The following is a 17,116-nucleotide window of genomic DNA, read 5'->3' as shown; positions in this document are numbered from 1 at the left end:
GGAGTTCATGTATTCACTATGTGTTAATGCTTTGGTCCGGTACTCTATTAAAAGGAGGCCTTAATATCCCTTAGTTTCTGCTAGGACCCCGCTGCCACGGGAGGGTAGGACAAAAGATGTCATGCAAGTTCTTTTCCATAAGCATGTATGACTTTATTCGGAATACATGCCTACATTACATTGATGAATTGGAGCTAGTTCTGTGTCACCCTAGGTTATGACTGTTACATGATGAACTGCATCCGGCATAATTATTCATCACTGATCCATTGCCTACGAGCTTTCCATATATTGTTCTTCGCTTATTTACTTTTCCGTTGCTATTGCTATAATCACTACAAAATACCAAAAACATTACTTTTGTTATCATTACCTTTTGCTATCGTTACCACTACTATCCTATTACTTTGCTACTAAATACTTTGCTGCAGATATTAAGTTTTCAGGTGTGGTTGAATTGACAACTCAGCTGCTAATACTTGAGAATATTCTTTGGCTCCCCTTGTGTCGAATCAATAAATTTGGGTTGAATACTCTACCCTCGAAAACTGTTGCGATCCCCTATACTTGTGGGTTATCAAGACTATTTTCTGGCACCGTTGCGAGGGAGCATAGCTCTATTCTTTGAGTCACTTGAGATTTATATCTGCTTATCATTATGAAGAACTTGAAAGATCCAAGAACCAAGATTTATCCCTCAACTACGAGGGGAGGTAAGGAACTGCCATCTAGCTCTGCACTTGATTCACCTTTTGTTTTGAGTAAGCTTGCGACACCTAACCCTGCTTCTACTATTCATTCTGATATGTCGCATGTTATTGATGATGCCACTTCTGCTATGCATGATACTTATGATGAAACTACTTCTATGCTTGATACTACTGTGCCACTTGGTGAATTTCTTGATGAACAACTTCCTAGGGTTAGAGAGAATGAAATTATTGTAACTGATAATATTGATGAAAGTGATGATGAAGACTCTCCCCCTAATAAATATGAATTGCATGTTGTTCCTGAGGGTTATGTTCTGGATGAAGAATCTGCTAAAGCTATTTTAGCTTGCAATGATAGATATGATCTAAAAAGGTTATTAGCTAATTGGAAGCAGCAATCCCTTCATGCTAGAATGAAACCTGACCCTGCTTTTGCTACTTCACCTATCTGTGTTACTGATAAGGATTATGAATTCTTTGTTGATCCTGATATAATTACTTTGGTTGAATCTGATCCTTTTTATGGCTATGAATATGAAACTGTTGTGGCACATCTTACTAAAATAATGATATAGCCACCCTATTCACTAATGATGAAAGAACTCGCTACTTTTATATCCTTAAAATATTTCCGTTCTCATTAAAGGGTGATGCTAAGATATGGTTTAATTCTCTTGATCCTGGTTGTGTGCGTAGTCCCCAGGATACTACTTCTCTGCTAAATATTTCTCTGCTCATAAGAAACAAGCTACTTTAAGGGATATATATATATATATAATTTTGTGCAAATTGAAGAAGAGAGTCTCCCACAAGCTTGGGGGAGGCTTCTCCAATTACTTAATGCTTTGCCTGATCATCCTCTTAAGAAAAATGAAATGCTTGATATCTTTTATAATGGACTAACCGATGCTTCCAGAGATTACCTGGATAGTTGTGCTGGTTATGTTTTCAGGGAAAGAACACCGGATGAAGCTGAAATTTTATTGAATAATATGTTGACTAATGAAAATAATTGGACACTTCCTGAGCCTATTCCTAAACCAACTCCAAAGAAAAGAGGTGTTCTATTTCTCAGTCCTGAAGATATGCAAGAGGCAAAGAAATCTATGAAAGTAAAGGGTATTAAAGCTGAAGATGTTACGAATTTACCTCCTATTGAAGAAATACATGGTCTTAATTTACCGCTTGTCGAAGAAATGCATAATTTTAATCCATCTCCTATTGAAGAATCACATGGTCTTGACAACCCTACATAGGTAGTAAAGGTAAATTCTCTCTATAGATATGATAAGGCTGAAATCCCATTCACTAAGTTTGCTAGCCCATGCTTAGATGAGTTTGATAAGTTTATGGTTAAGCAAGAAGACTTCAATGCTTATTTTGGTAGAGGATTAAAATGCAGTGCTGATATGCTTGAACACTTGGGTGATTATATAGCTAATGTCAAAGGTGAACTTAAACTTATTAGTAAACATGCTTCTATGGTTATCACTCCAGTAGAACAAGTACTTAAAGCTCAAAATGATTTGCTCAATGAATTGAATAGTAAGAATGATGATTTTGCTGTTAGAGTGGCTAGTAGAACTGGTAAAATGACTCAGGAACCTTTGTATCCCGAAGTCCACCCTAAGAGAATTGAGCAAGATTCTCAGAGAAATAATATAGATGCACCTAGTCCTTCTAAATGTTAGGGAACGTAGCAGAATTTTAAAATTTTCTACGCATTACTAAGATCAATCTATGGAGTCATCTAGCAACGAGAGAGAGGAGTGCATCTACATACCCTTGTAGATCGCGAGCGGAAGCGTTCAAGAGAACGGGGTTGATGGAGTCGTACTCGTCGTGATCCAAATCACCGATGACCGAGCACCGAACGGACGGCACCTCCGCGTTCAACACACGTACGGTTGGGGAAGACGTCTCCTCCTTCTTGATCCAGCAAGGGGGAAGGAGAGGTTGATGGAGATCCAGCAGCACGACGGTGTGGTGGTGGAAGCAGCGGGGATCTCGGCAGGGCTTCGCCAAGCTCAACGAGAGGGAGAGGTGTTACGAGGGGAGAGGGAGGCGCCAGTGGCTACGGTGCGGCTCCCATGCACCTCCCCACTATATATAGGGGTGGAGGGGGCTGGTTTCTTGCCCTCCAAGTCCATTGGGGCGTTGGAAAAGGTGGGGGAAAGAAATCCCATCATTTCCCTTCCCCACCGATTGTTATCCCCCCTTTTTAGGGATCTTGATCTTATCCCTTCGGGATATGATCTTATTCCTTCTAAGGGGGATCTTGGTGCGCCTTGACCAGGGGTGTGGGTCCCACTCCGGAACCTTCTAGAACCTTCCCGTTACAATACCGAAAAATCCCGAACATTTTCCGGTGGCCAAAATAGGACTTCCCATATATAAATCTTTACCTCCGGACCATTCCGGAACTCCTCGTGACGTCCGGGATCTCATCCGGGACTCCGAAAAACTTCCGGGTTACCGCATACTAATATCTCTACAACCCTAGCGTCACCGAACCTTAAGTGTGTAGACCCTACGGGTTCGGGAGACATGCAGACATGACCGAGACAACTCTCCGGCCAATAACCAACAGCGAGATCTGGATACCCATGTTGGCTCCCACATATTCCACGATGATCTCATCGGATGAACCACGATGTCGAGGATTCAATCAATCCTGTATTCAATTCCCTTTGTCCAGCGGTATTGTACTTGCCCGAGATTCGATCGTCGGTATCCGATACCTTGTTCAATCTCGTTATCGGCAAGTCTCTTTACTCGTTCCGTAGCACATCATCCCGTGATCAACTCCTTGGTCACATTGTGCACATTATTATGATGTCCTACCGAGTGGGCCCAGAGATACCTCTCCGTTACACGGAGTGACAAATCCCACTCTCGATTCGTGCCAACCCAACAAACACTTTTGGAGATACCTGTAGTGAACGTTTATAGCCACCCAGTTACTTGTGACGTTTGTCACACCCAAAGCACTCCTACGATATCCGGGAGTTGCACAATCTCATGGTCTAAGGAAATGATACTTGACATTAGAAAAGCTTTAGAATACGAACTACACGATCTTTGTGCTAGGTTTAGGATTGGGTCTTGTCCATCACATCATTCTCCTAATGATGTGATCCCGTTATCAACGATATCCAATGTCCATGGTCAGGAAACCATAACCATCTATTGATGAACGAGCTAGTCAACTAGAGGCTTACTAGGGACAAGGTGTTGTCTATGTATCCACACATGTATCTGAGTTTCCTATCAATACAATTCTAGCATGGATAATAAACGATTATCATGAACAAGGAAATATAATAGTAACCAATTTATTATTGCCTCTAGGGCATATTTTCAACAGTCTCCCACTTGCACTAGAGTCAATAATCTAGTTCACATCACCATGTGATTAATACTCACAGGTCACATCGCCATGTGACCAACATCCAAAGAGTTTACTAGAGTCACTAATCTAGTTCACATCACTATGTGATTAATACTCAATGAGTTCTAGGTTTGATCATGTTATGCTTGTGAGAGAGGTTGTAGTCAACGGGTCTTTCCATATTCAGATCCCTATGTATTTCGCAAAACTTTATATCGTAGATGCTGCTACCACGTTCCACTTGGAGCTATTCCAAATTATTGCTCCATTATACGTATCCGGTATCTCTACTCAGAGCTATCCGGATAGGTGTTAAGCTTGCATCGACATAACTCTTTATGTCGAACTCTTTATCACCTCCATAACCGAGAAACATTTCCTTATTCCTCTAAGGATAATTTTGACCGCTATCTGGTGATCCATTCCTAGATCACCTTTGTACCCTCTTGCCAGACATGTGGCAAGACACACATTAGGTGCGGTACTTCATCATGGCATACCGTATAGAGCCTATGACAAGAGCATAGGGGACGACCTTCGTCCTTCCTCTTTCTTCTGCCGTGGTCAAGCTTTGAGTCTTACTCAACTTCACACCTTACAACTCAGGTAAGAACCCCTTCTTTGACTGATCTATTTTGAACTCCTTCAAAAACATGTCGAGGTGTGCGTTCTTTGAAAGTATCATCAGGCGTTTTGATCTATCTCTATAGATCTTGATGCCCAATATGTAAGCAGCTTTATCCAGGTCTTCCTTTGAAAAACACTCTTCAAACAACCGTTTATGCTTTCCAGAAATTCTACATCATTTCGAATCAACAATATGTCATCCACATATACTTATCAGAAATGTTGTAGTGCTCCCACTCACTTTCTTGTAAATACAAGTTTCTAGCAAACATTGTATAAAACCTAAAAGCTTTGATCACTCCATCAAAACATATATTCCGATTCCGAGATGCTTGCTCTAGTCCATAGAAGGATTGCTGGAGCCAGCATACCTTTTAGCATCCTTAGGATCGACAAAACCTTTTATTGTATCACATACAACTTTTCTTATGAAAACTTGGTAAGAAAACTTGTTTTGACATCCATCTGTAAGATTTCATAATCGAAAAATACAGCTAGTGCTAACATGATTCCGACGGACTTAAGCATCGCTACGGGTGAGAAATTCATCGTAGTCAGCTCCTTGAACTTGTGAAAAGACTCTTCCCCACAAGTCGAGCTTCATAGACGGTAACATTACCGCCCACGTCCGTCTTCTTCTTAAAGATCCATTTATCTCAATGGCTTGCCGATCATCGGGCAAGTCCACCAAAGTCCATACTTTGTTCTGATATATGGATCCTATCTCGGATTTCATGGCTTCTAACCATTTGTCAGAATACGGGCCCACCAACGCTTCTCCATAGCTTGTAGGTTCATTGTTGTCTAACAACATGATATATAAGACAGGATTACCGTACCACTTAGGAGTAGTACATATCCTTGTCGACCTACGAGGTTCGATAACAACTTGATCCGAAGCTTCATGATCACTATCATTAACTTCCTATTCAACAGACGTAGGCGCCACAGAAAACATCTTTCTGTGTTGCATCACTCTTTGATTGAAGTAAAGGTTCGACAACCTCATCAAGTTCTATCTTCCTCCCACTCAATTCTTTTGAGAGAAACTCCTTCTCGAGAAAGGACCCGTTCTTAGCGACAAACAATTTGCCCTCGGATCTGAGATAGAAGGTATGCCCTACTGTCACCTTTGGGTATCCTATGAAGATGTGTTTGTCCGCTTTGGGTTCGAGTTTCTCCGGCTGGAGCCTTAAGCATTGCAGCCCCAAACATTAAGAAACGACAACTTTGGTTTCTTGCCAAACCAATGTTCATACGATGTCGTCTCAACGGACTTAGATGGTGTCCTATCTAAAGTGAATGCAGCTGTCTCTAACGCATAACCTCAAAATGAAAACGGTAGATTGATAAGAGACATCATAGATCGCACCATATCTCATAGTGTTCGATTACGACGTCCGGACACACCATTACCTTGTGGTGTTCCAGGTGTCTTCAACTGTGAAACAATTCCACAATGTCTTAAGTGATTGCCAAACTCATAACTCAGAAAATCCCCTTTTGATCAGATCGTAGGAACATGATCTTATTGTTATGATGATTCTTAACTTCACTCTGAAATCACTTGAACTTTTCAAACGTTTCAGACTTGTGCTTCATTAAGTAGATATACCTATATCTACCCAAATCGTCAGTGAAGATGAGAAAATAGTGATATCCACCACACGCTTCAATTCTCATTGGATCACACGCATCAGCATGCATGATTTCCAACAAGTCACTTGCCCGTTTCATTGTACCTGAAAACGGGGTCTTAGTCATCCTGCCCATGAGGCATGGCTCGCATGTGTCAAGTGATTCAAAATCAAGTGACTCCAAACATCCATCGACATGGAGTTTCTTCATGCATCTTACGCCAATATGACCTAAGCGGCAGTGCCACGAGCAAGTGGTACTATCATTATTAACTCTACATCTTTTGGCGTGAACATGTGTATTACCACGACCGAGATTCAATGAACCATTCACATAGGGTGCATGACCATGAAAGGTATCATTCATGTAAACAGAATAACCATTATTCTCTAATTTAAATGAATAACCGTATTGCAATGAACATGATCTAATCATATTCATGCTCAACGTTGACACCTAATGACATTTATCTAGGTTCAATACTAATCCCGAAGGCAGATGGAGCGTGCGATGGTGATCTCATCAACTTTGGAAACACTTCCAACACACATCGTCACCTCGCCCTTAGCCAGTCTCCGTTTAGTCCGTAGCTTTTGCTTCAAGTCACCAATAATAGCAACTGAACCGGTATCCAATACCCAGGTGCTACCAGGAGTACTAGTGAGGTACACATTAATAACACGTATATACTTTGTTGAAGTTGCCAACCTTCTTATCTACCATGCATTTGGGGTAATTCCGCTACCAGTGACCGTTCCCCTTACAATAGAAGCACTCAGTCTCGGGGTTTGGTTCAACCTTGGGTTCCTTCACTGGAGCGATAACCGGTTTGCCATCCATGAAGTTTCCCTTCTAGCCCTTGCCCTTCTTGAAACCAGTGGTCTTGTTAAACCATCAACACTTGATGCTCCTTCTTTGATTTCTACCTTTTGCGGTCTTAAGCACCGCGAATAGCTCCGGGATCAACTCCATCCCTTGCATGTCATAGTTCATCACGAAGATCTAGTAGCTTAGTGATAGTGGATAGAGAACTCTATCAATCACTATCTTATCTAGAAGTTTAACTCCCACTTGATTTAAGTGATTGTAGCACCCAGACATTCTGAGCACATGCTCATTAGCTGAGCTATTCTCCTCCATCTTGTTGGCAAAAGAACTTGTCAGAGGTCTCACACCTCTCAACACGGGCATGAGCCTGAAATCCCAACTTCAGCTCTTGGAACATCTCATATGTTCTATGGTGTTCAAAACGTCATTGGAATCCCGATTCTAAGTCGTAAAGTATGGTGCACTAAACTATCATGTAGTCATCAGGATGTGTCTGTCAGGTGTTCACAACATCCACAGACGACGTTGTAGGGGTTTGCACATCGAGCGGTGCATCAAAGACATAAGCCTTCTGTGTAGAAGTGAGGACACTCCTCGGACTACGGACCTAGTCCGCATCATTGCTTACAATATCTTTCAACTTAATCTTTCTCTAGGAAGATATTGAAACAGGGAGCTACAACGTGAGCTATTTATCTACAACATATTTGTGAAGACAATTTAGACTATGTTCATGATAATTGAGTTCATCTAATCAAATTATTTAATGAACTCCCACTCAAATAGGCATCCCTCTAGTCATCTAAGTGAAACATGATCCGAATCGACTAGGCCGTGTCCGATCATCACGTGAGACGGACTAGTCATCAACGATGAACATCTCATGTTGATCGTATCTTCTATACGACTCATGTTCGACCTTTCGGTCTTCCGTGTTCCGAGCCCATGTCTGTACATGCTAGGCTCGTCAATCAACCTAAGTGTATTGCGTGTGTAAATCTGGCTTACACCCGTTGTATTTGAACGTTAGAATCTATCACACCCGATCATCACGTGGTGCTTCGAAATGACGAACCTTCGCAACGGTGCACAGTTAGGGGGAACACTTTCTTGAAATTATTGCGAGGGATCATCTTATTTAAGCTACCGTCGTTCCAAGCAAATAAGATGTAAAACATGATAAACATCACATGCAATCAAATAGTGACATGATATGGCCAATATCATTTTGCTCCTTTTGATCTCCATCTTCGGGGCTCCATGATCATCATTGTCACCGACATGACACCATGATCTCCATCATCGTGTCTTCTTGAAGTTGTCTCATCATCTATTACTTCTACTACTATGGCTAACGCTTTAGCAATAAAGTAAAGTAATTACATGACGTTTATGTTGACACGCAGGTCATAAATAAATTAAGACAACTCCTATGGCTCCTGCCGGTTGTCATACTCATCGACATGCAAGTCGTGATTCCTATTACAAGAACATGATCAATCTCATACATCACATATATCATTCATCACATCCTTTTGGCCATATCACATCACAAGGCATATGCTGCAAAAACAAGTTAGACGTCCTCCAATTGTTGTTGCAAGTTTTTACGTGGCTGCTATAGGTTTCTAGCAAGAACGTTTCTTACCTACGCGAAAACCACAACGTGATATGCCAATTTCTATTTACCCTTCATAAGGACCCTTTTCATCGAATCCGATCCGACTAAAGAGGGAGAGACAGACACCCGCTAGCCACCTTATGCAACTAGTACATGTCAGTCGGTGAAACCAGTCTCATGTAAGAGTACATGTAAGGTCGGTCCGGGCCGCTTCATCCCACGATGCCGCCGAATCAAGGTAATACTAGTAACGGCAAGTAAATTGACAATATCGACGCCCACAACTGCTTTGTGTTCTACTCGTGCATAGAAACTACGCATAGACCTAGCTCATGATGCCACTGTTGGGGAACGTAGCAGAATTTTAAAATTTTATACGCATCACCAAGATCAATCTATGGAGTCATCTAGCAATGAGAGAGAGGAGTGCATCTACATACCCTTGTAGATCGCGAGCGGAAGCGTTCAAGAGAACGGGGTTGATGGAGTCGTACTTGTCGTGATCCAAATCACCGATGACCGAGCGCCGAACGGACGGCACCTCCGCGTTCAACACACGTACGGTTGGGGAAGACGTCTTCTCCTTCTTGATCCATCAAGGGAGAAGGAGAGGTTGATGGAGATCCAGCAGCACGATGGCGTGGTGGTGGAAGCAGCGGGGATCTCGGCAGGGCTTCGCCAAGCTCAGCGAGAGGGAGAGGTGTTACGAGGGGAGACGGAGGCGCCAGGGGATAGGGTGCGGCTCCCATGCGCCTCCCCACTATATATAGGGGTGGAGGGGGCTGGTTTCTTGCCCTCCAAGTCCATTGGGGCGTTGGCAAAGGTGGGGGAAAGAAATCCCATCATTTCCCTTCCCCACCGATTGTTATCCCCCCTTTTTAGGGATCTTGATCTTATCCCTTCGGGATATGATCTTATTCCTTCTAAGGGGGGATCTTGGTGCGCCTTGACCAGGGGTGTGGGGCCTTGCCCCCACTACCCACGTTCATGTGGGTCCCCCCATGCAGGTGGGCCCCACTCCGGAACCTTCTAGAACCTTCCCGGTACAATACCGAAAAATCCCGAACATTTTCCGGTGGCCAAAATAGGACTTCCCATATATAAATCTTTACCTCCGGACCATTCTGGAACTCCTCGTGACGTCCGGGATCTCATCCGGGACTCCGAACAACTTCCGGGTTACCGCATACTAATATCTCTACAACCCTAGCGTCACCGAACCTTAAGTGTGTAGACCCTACGGGTTTGGGAGACATGCAGACATGACCGAGACAACTCTCCGGCCAATAACCAACAGCGGGATCTGGATACCCATGTTGGCTCCCACATGTTCCACGATGATCTCATCAGATGAACCACGATGTCGAGGATTCAATCAATCCCGTATTCAATTCCCTTTGTCCAGCGGTATTGTACTTTCCCAAGATTCGATCGTCGGTATCCGATACCTTGTTCAATCTCGTTACCGGCAAGTCTCTTTACTCGTTCCGTAGCACATCATCCTGTGATCAACTCCTTGGTCACATTGTGCACATTATGATGATGTCCTACCGAGTGGGCCCAGAGATACCTCTCCATTACACGGAGTGACAAATCCCAGTCTCGATTCATGCCAACCCAACAAACACTTTCGGAGATACCTGTAGTGAACCTTTATAGCCACCCAGTTACGTTGTGACGTTTGTCACACCCAAAGCACTCCTACGGTATCCGGGAGTTGCACAATCTCATGGTCTAAGGAAATGATACTTGACATTAGAAAAGCTTTAGCATACGAACTACACGATCTTTGTGCTAGGTTTAGGATTGGGTCTTGTCCATCACATCATTCTCCTAATGATGTGATCCCGTTATCAACGACATCCAATGTCCATGGTCAGGAAACCGTAACCATCTATTGATCAACGAGCTAGTCAACTAGAGGCTTACTAGGGACAAGGTGTTGTCTATGTATCCACACATGTATCCGAGTTTCCTATCAATACAATTCTAGCATGGATAATAAACGATTATCATGAACAAGGAAATATAATAATAACCAATTTATTATTGCCTCTAGGGCATATTTCCAACACTAAAAGGAAGAAAAAGAAAAATGATAGGACTCTGCATGCTTCTAGTGAACCTATTACTGAAACACCTGAGAATCCAAATGATATTTCTATTTCTGATGCTGAAACACAATCTGGTAATGAACCTGAAACTAGTGATAATGTTAATGATAATGTTCATGTTGATGCTCAACCTAGTAATGATAATGATATAGAAATTGAACCTGCTAACCACAATCAAGGAATCAACATTATGATAAAAAAGACTTTGTTGCTAGGAAATATGGTAAAGAAAGAGAACCATGGGTTCAGAAACCCATGCCTTTTCCTGCCAAACCATGCAAGAAAAAGGATGTTGAGGATTTTGAGCGCTTTGCTGAAATGATTAGACCTATCTTTTTGCGTATGCGATTGACTGATATGCTCAAAATGAATCCTTATGCTAAGTATATGAAAGATATTGTTACTAATAAAAGAAAGATACCGAAAGCTGAAATTTCCACCATGCTTGCTAATTATACTTTTAAGGGTGGAATGCCAAAGAAACTTGGATATCCAGGAGTACCCACTATACCATGCTCCATTAAAAGAAACTATGTTAAAACTGCTTTATCTGATCTTGGAGCCGGTGTTAGTGTTATGCCTCTCTCTCTTTATATCATAGACTTGATTTGAATAAGTTGACACCTACTGAAATATCTTTGCAAATGGTTGATAAATCAACTGCTATACCTGTCGGTATTTGTGAGGATGTGCCTGTTGTGGTTGCAAACGTTACTATTTTAACGGACTTTGTTATTCTTGATATTCCCGAGGACGATAGTATGTCCATTATTCTTGGAAGACCCTTTTTGAATACTGTAGGGGCTGTTATTGATTGCAACAAAGGTAATGTCACTTTTCATGTTAATGGTAATGAGCATACGGTACACTTTCCGAGGAAACAACCTCAAGTCCACAATATCAATTCTATTGGAAAAATTCCATCGATTACTTTTGGAGGTTTTGAATTTCCTCTTCCTACTGTCAAGAAGAAATATGATATTCTTATTGTTGGGGATGTGCATATCCCCGTTGAGGTAACCTAGTGTTATTCGAAAATTCTCCGGTTCCATGTTACTCGGAATGAGTTTGTTAACAAGACTTGATCAACTTTGTTAATGGATTCCTTTTTGATGATCATGAGATGGATGAATTTAGAAAACACAACTCTTTGTACCCTCCTTTTACTTTCTATTATTTATATTAAATAAAATAAAAATAGTATTTTCCGTCTGTTATCTGAATTATCCGTGCAATATAAAAATACCCCAAAAATAAAAGTTCTCCAAATGCCCTGAAATTTAAATATGATTTTTTCTGGAATATTCGAGAATATTTGGCACTGAGAACACATCAGGGGGGCATCCACCTGGCTACGAGGGTGGAGGGTGCGCCCTACCCTCCTCGGCACGCCCCCCTCCCTTGTGGGCCCACGGTGGCCCTCCTCCACTTATTCCTGCACCCACACACTCCTTCTTCCTCCTACAAACACCATTATCCAGTTCAAACCCGAGCCCAAGCTCATTTTTCTGCCATTTTCGATCTCATTGCTGAAAGCACCTCTCACAAAACTGCCTGGGGGATTGTTCCTTGGTATGTGACTCCTCCATTGGTCCAATTAGTTTTTGTTCTAGTGCTTTATTCATTGTATATTTTTGCTGCCTAGGTGACCTTGTTCTTGAGCTTGCATGTCAAATGTATGTGGTTCCAAGTAGTTTTGATGCATGATATAGGCTCTAGGCACTTGTAGGAGTAGTTGCTATCAATTTTGTTGAGTTTGGTTCACTTTTATTTGAAGTTACTAAAAAATTTAGAATTTTTCAGAAAATAATGAAGAGATTTTTGAGGGGCTCTCGAGCCGAAGCTCGAAGGAAAAGCAAAATGAAGAAGCAAATAAGCCCAAATATAATCTGCCTCGCACCGCGGAAGTTAGATCGTGTGAATGGCCCTCCGATGATTTCTTGATAGCAACCGAGATTTATGAGGATTTTTATGAATTGGCTAAGAATGCAGGCCTCACCGACTTCCTCTGCGACCAACGCGAACAATATCTCTTACTCACCAATACTTTTGTGCAAAACTTCTACTACTATCCTAGGGAATCACCTCCTTCAGTAGAGTTTCATTTATATGATGTGGTTAAGAAGATGTCACTATATGAATTTTGCAGGGTTTGCAAAATACCTTTCGAGGGTAGCTTAGAGGAACCACATCGTAAAGACGTGGATGGGTTTATTGACACTATCACTGTAGGGGAAACTAGGAAGGTTTCCGATGCAAGAACCACTAGCATACATTTTCCTGTTTTACACTACTCTGCAATATTTGCTAGTCATTGCTTAATTGGTCACGGAAACTGTGGAAACCTTAGTGTTCTTGATATTTTTATTCTGTTCCATGGTTTATTCCGTGACAACTCTGTTAGTATGGGCGGTATTATTGCTAAATGGTTAAGGCTGAACCGTACAAAGGGCCCCATCTTTGGTGGTATCTATGCTTCACGCCTTGCTGCATATTATAACATACCCATTAGGCACTATGAAAAAGAAGAAAAATTGCTGCCTACTGTTTATTTAGATTATAAGAGTATGGTAGCGCATGATGTTATTATAAAGAATAGGGAAGGGGAGCTTAAATACAAATTGTTCTTTGATAAACGTCATCCTGAGACTATCACCTTGCCTGCTCCTTCCTTGTTTGATTTATCTACAGCCCAGTACCTCGTCTCGCGGGAGGACATTCACGCTTACCGGAACCCTACATCAGCCACAGAGCCAGAGTCAGAACCACAAGTTGATCCTCCACGACAGTCTAATTACTAGTGGGATCCGGAGATGATTGCCAACCAGTGACAATCAGAGTCTTATTCTTCGCAGTACGACCCCAACTATTACTATGGATATCTGCCAGGCCAACCGTGGCCATAGACCAACTTAGGCCAAAAGCCTAAGCTTGGGGGAGTACGTATTTCTCAGCGACATTACATTCATGTTCACACACTCATTGCTAGATGTCGGTGCTCATACTTTTTCATTGTATCATCCATGCTAGTTTATTTTCTCTTTCTATGCTTTCTTCTTGTGTGCTTAATAAACCTTAAGAAAAACCAAAAAATTAGTTGTAGCTTTTAGCTAGTTTTAATTTCCATGCTTGTAGTAGTAATTAAAAGGAAAACCCAAAAAGATTTCCTGTTCTTCTTTTTGCTTGTTGGGAGCTTTCCCGTGTAAATAGTTTTATTTCTTTTCTTTGGGGGTCGATAGGAGAAGACCATGATTAAATTGTTGAAGTGGCTCTTATATGCATTATTGTTGATCTGACAAAAGAGCCCATATTGCCTTATCTTCTCCTATTTATTGAATGCTTGCAAATTCCAGCTTCGTCCAATGCACGCACACTATTATTATTATCCACGTCGTTCGGTCATGCAAGTGAAAGGCAATTATGACGATATATGATGGATTGACTGAGATGAGAAAAGCTGGTATGGACTCGACCTCTCTTGTTTTTGTAAATATGATTAGTTCATCGTTCCTGATTCAGCCTATTATGAATAAACATGTTTGCAATGAAAATTAGAGATTATAGTTGCTTATTCCATATGAGCTTATAATGGTTTACCTTGCGTGCCAACATGCTATTAAAATGGTTGTGATGTGGTATGATAGGGTGGTATCCTCTTTTGAACGATTCGAGTGGCTTGCCTTGGCACATGTTCACGCATGTAGTTGAAACAAAATCAACATAGCCTCTATGATATTTATGTTCATGGTGCATTATATCCTACTCATGCTTGCATTCGGTGTTGATTAATTTTAATGCATGTTCATGACTGTTGTCGCTCTCTAGCTGGTCGCTTCCCAGTCTTTTCTAGCCTTCACCTGTACTAAGCGGGAATACTGCTTGTGCATCCAATCCCATAAACCCCAAAGTTATTCCATATGAGTCCACCATACCTACCTATATTTGGTATCTACCTGCCGTTCCAAGTAAATTTGTATGTGCCAAACTCTAAGCCTTCAAATAAATATCCTGTTTTGCATGCTCGAATAGCTCATGTATCAACTAGGGTTGTCCGTATCTTCCATGTTAGGCGGGTTATTCTCAAGAGGAGTGGACTCCACTCCTCACTCACGAGAGAATGGCTGGTCACCGGGATGCCTAGTCCCATGCTTTATGCAAACTAAATCAAAATAATTGCAAACAAAACTCCCCCTGGGACTCTTGTTAGTTGGAGGCACTCGTTATTTCGAGCAAGCCATGGATTGATGCTTGTTGGTGGAGGGGGAGTATAAACTTTACCATTCTGTTTGGGAACCGCCTATAATGTGTGTAGCATGGAAGATATCGCCATCTCTTGGTTGTTATGTTGACAATGAAAGTATACTGCTCAAAATATTATTCACCTCTATTTCAAAACCGAGCTCTGGCACCTCTACAAATCCCTGCTTCCCTCTGCCAAGGGCCTATCTATTTACTTCCATGTTGAGTCATCCTCCTCTTATTAAAAAGCACCAGTTGGAGAGCACCACTGTCATTTGCATTCATTACTGTTAGTTTACATTGAGTATGACTTGACTGGATCTCTTTTACCATGAATTACAATGTCTAGTCAGTCCTTGATCTTTAAAGGTGCTCTGCATTTATGTTTTGCGGTCTCAGAAAGGGCTAGAGAGATACCATCTTGTTATATCATATTATGATTGTTTTGAGAAAGTGTTGTCATCTGAGATTTATTATTATTGCTCGCTAGTTGATTATGCCATTGATATGAGTAAACATGAGACCTACGCGTTATTGTGAATATGGTTAGTTTATAATCTTTGCTGAAAACTTGAATGTTGGCTTTACATATTTACAACAACAAGAGCAAACAGAGTTTGTAAAAGTTTTTCTTTATCACTTTCAGTTTGTCAACTGAATTGCTTGAGGACAAGAAAAGGTCTAAGCTTGGGGGAGTTGATACGTCTCGGTCGTATCTAATTTTCCAAACACTTTTGCCCTTGTTTTGGACTCTAACTTGCATGATTTGAATGGAACTAACCCGGACTGACGCTGTTTTCAGCAGAATTCCCTTGGTGTTATTTATGTGCAGGAAAAAAGTTCTCGAAATGACCTGAAACTCCACGGAGTGTCTTTTTGGAAATAATAAAAAATAATGGCAAAAGATCAAGACCAGAGGGCCCACACCCTAGCCACAAGGGTGGGGGTGGGCCTGCCCCCTGGGCGCGCCCCCTACCTCGTGGGCCCCCTGGAGCTCCTCCGACCTCAACTCCAACTCTATATATTCACTTTCGGGGAGAAAAAAATAAAGGAGAAGGATTCATCGCGTTTTACGATACGGAGCCACCGCCAAGCCCTAAAACCTCTCGGGGGGGCTGATCTGGAGTCCGTTCGGGGCTCCGGAGAGGGGAATCCATCGCCATCGTCATCATCAACCATCCTCCATCACCAATTTCATGATGTTCACCGCCGTGCGTGAGTAATTCCACCGTAGGCTTGCTGGACGGTGATGGGTTGGATGAGATTTATCATGTAATCGAGTTAGTTTTGTTAGGGTTTGATCCCTAGTATCCACTATGTTTTGAGATTGATGTTGCTATGACTTTGCTATGCTTAATGCTTGTCACTAGGGCCCGAGTGCCATGATTTCAGATCTGAACCTATTATGTTTTCATCAATATATGAGAGTTCTTGATCCTATCTTGCAAGTCTATAGTCACCTACTATGTGTTATGATCCGGCAACCCCGAAGTGACAATAATCGGGACCACTCCCGGTGATGACCGTAGTTTGAGGAGTTCATGTATTCACTATGTGTTAATGCTTTGGTCCGGTACTCTATTAAAAGGAGGCATTAATATCCCTTAGTTTCCGCTAGGACCCCGCTGCCATGGGAGGGTAGGACAAAAGATGTCATGCAAGTTCTTTTCCATAAGCATGTATGACTATATTCGGAATACATGCCTACATTACATTGATGAATTGGAGCTAGTACTGTGTCACCCTAGGTTATGACTGTTACATGATGAACCGTATCCGGCATAATTATTCATCACTGATCCATTGCCTACGAGCTTTCCATATATTGTTCTTCGCTTCTTTACTTTTCCGTTGCTATTGCTATAATCACTACAAAATACCAAAAACATTACTTTTGTTATCATTACCTTTTGCTACCGTTACCACTACTATAATATTACTTTGC

The sequence above is a fragment of the Triticum urartu genome, chromosome 7 (assembly GCF_003073215.2).
Source record: "Triticum urartu cultivar G1812 chromosome 7, Tu2.1, whole genome shotgun sequence".
NCBI lineage: Eukaryota > Viridiplantae > Streptophyta > Magnoliopsida > Poales > Poaceae > Triticum > Triticum urartu.
The sequence above is the reverse complement of the archived record's forward strand: the minus strand, read 5'-3'. Positions refer to the sequence as shown.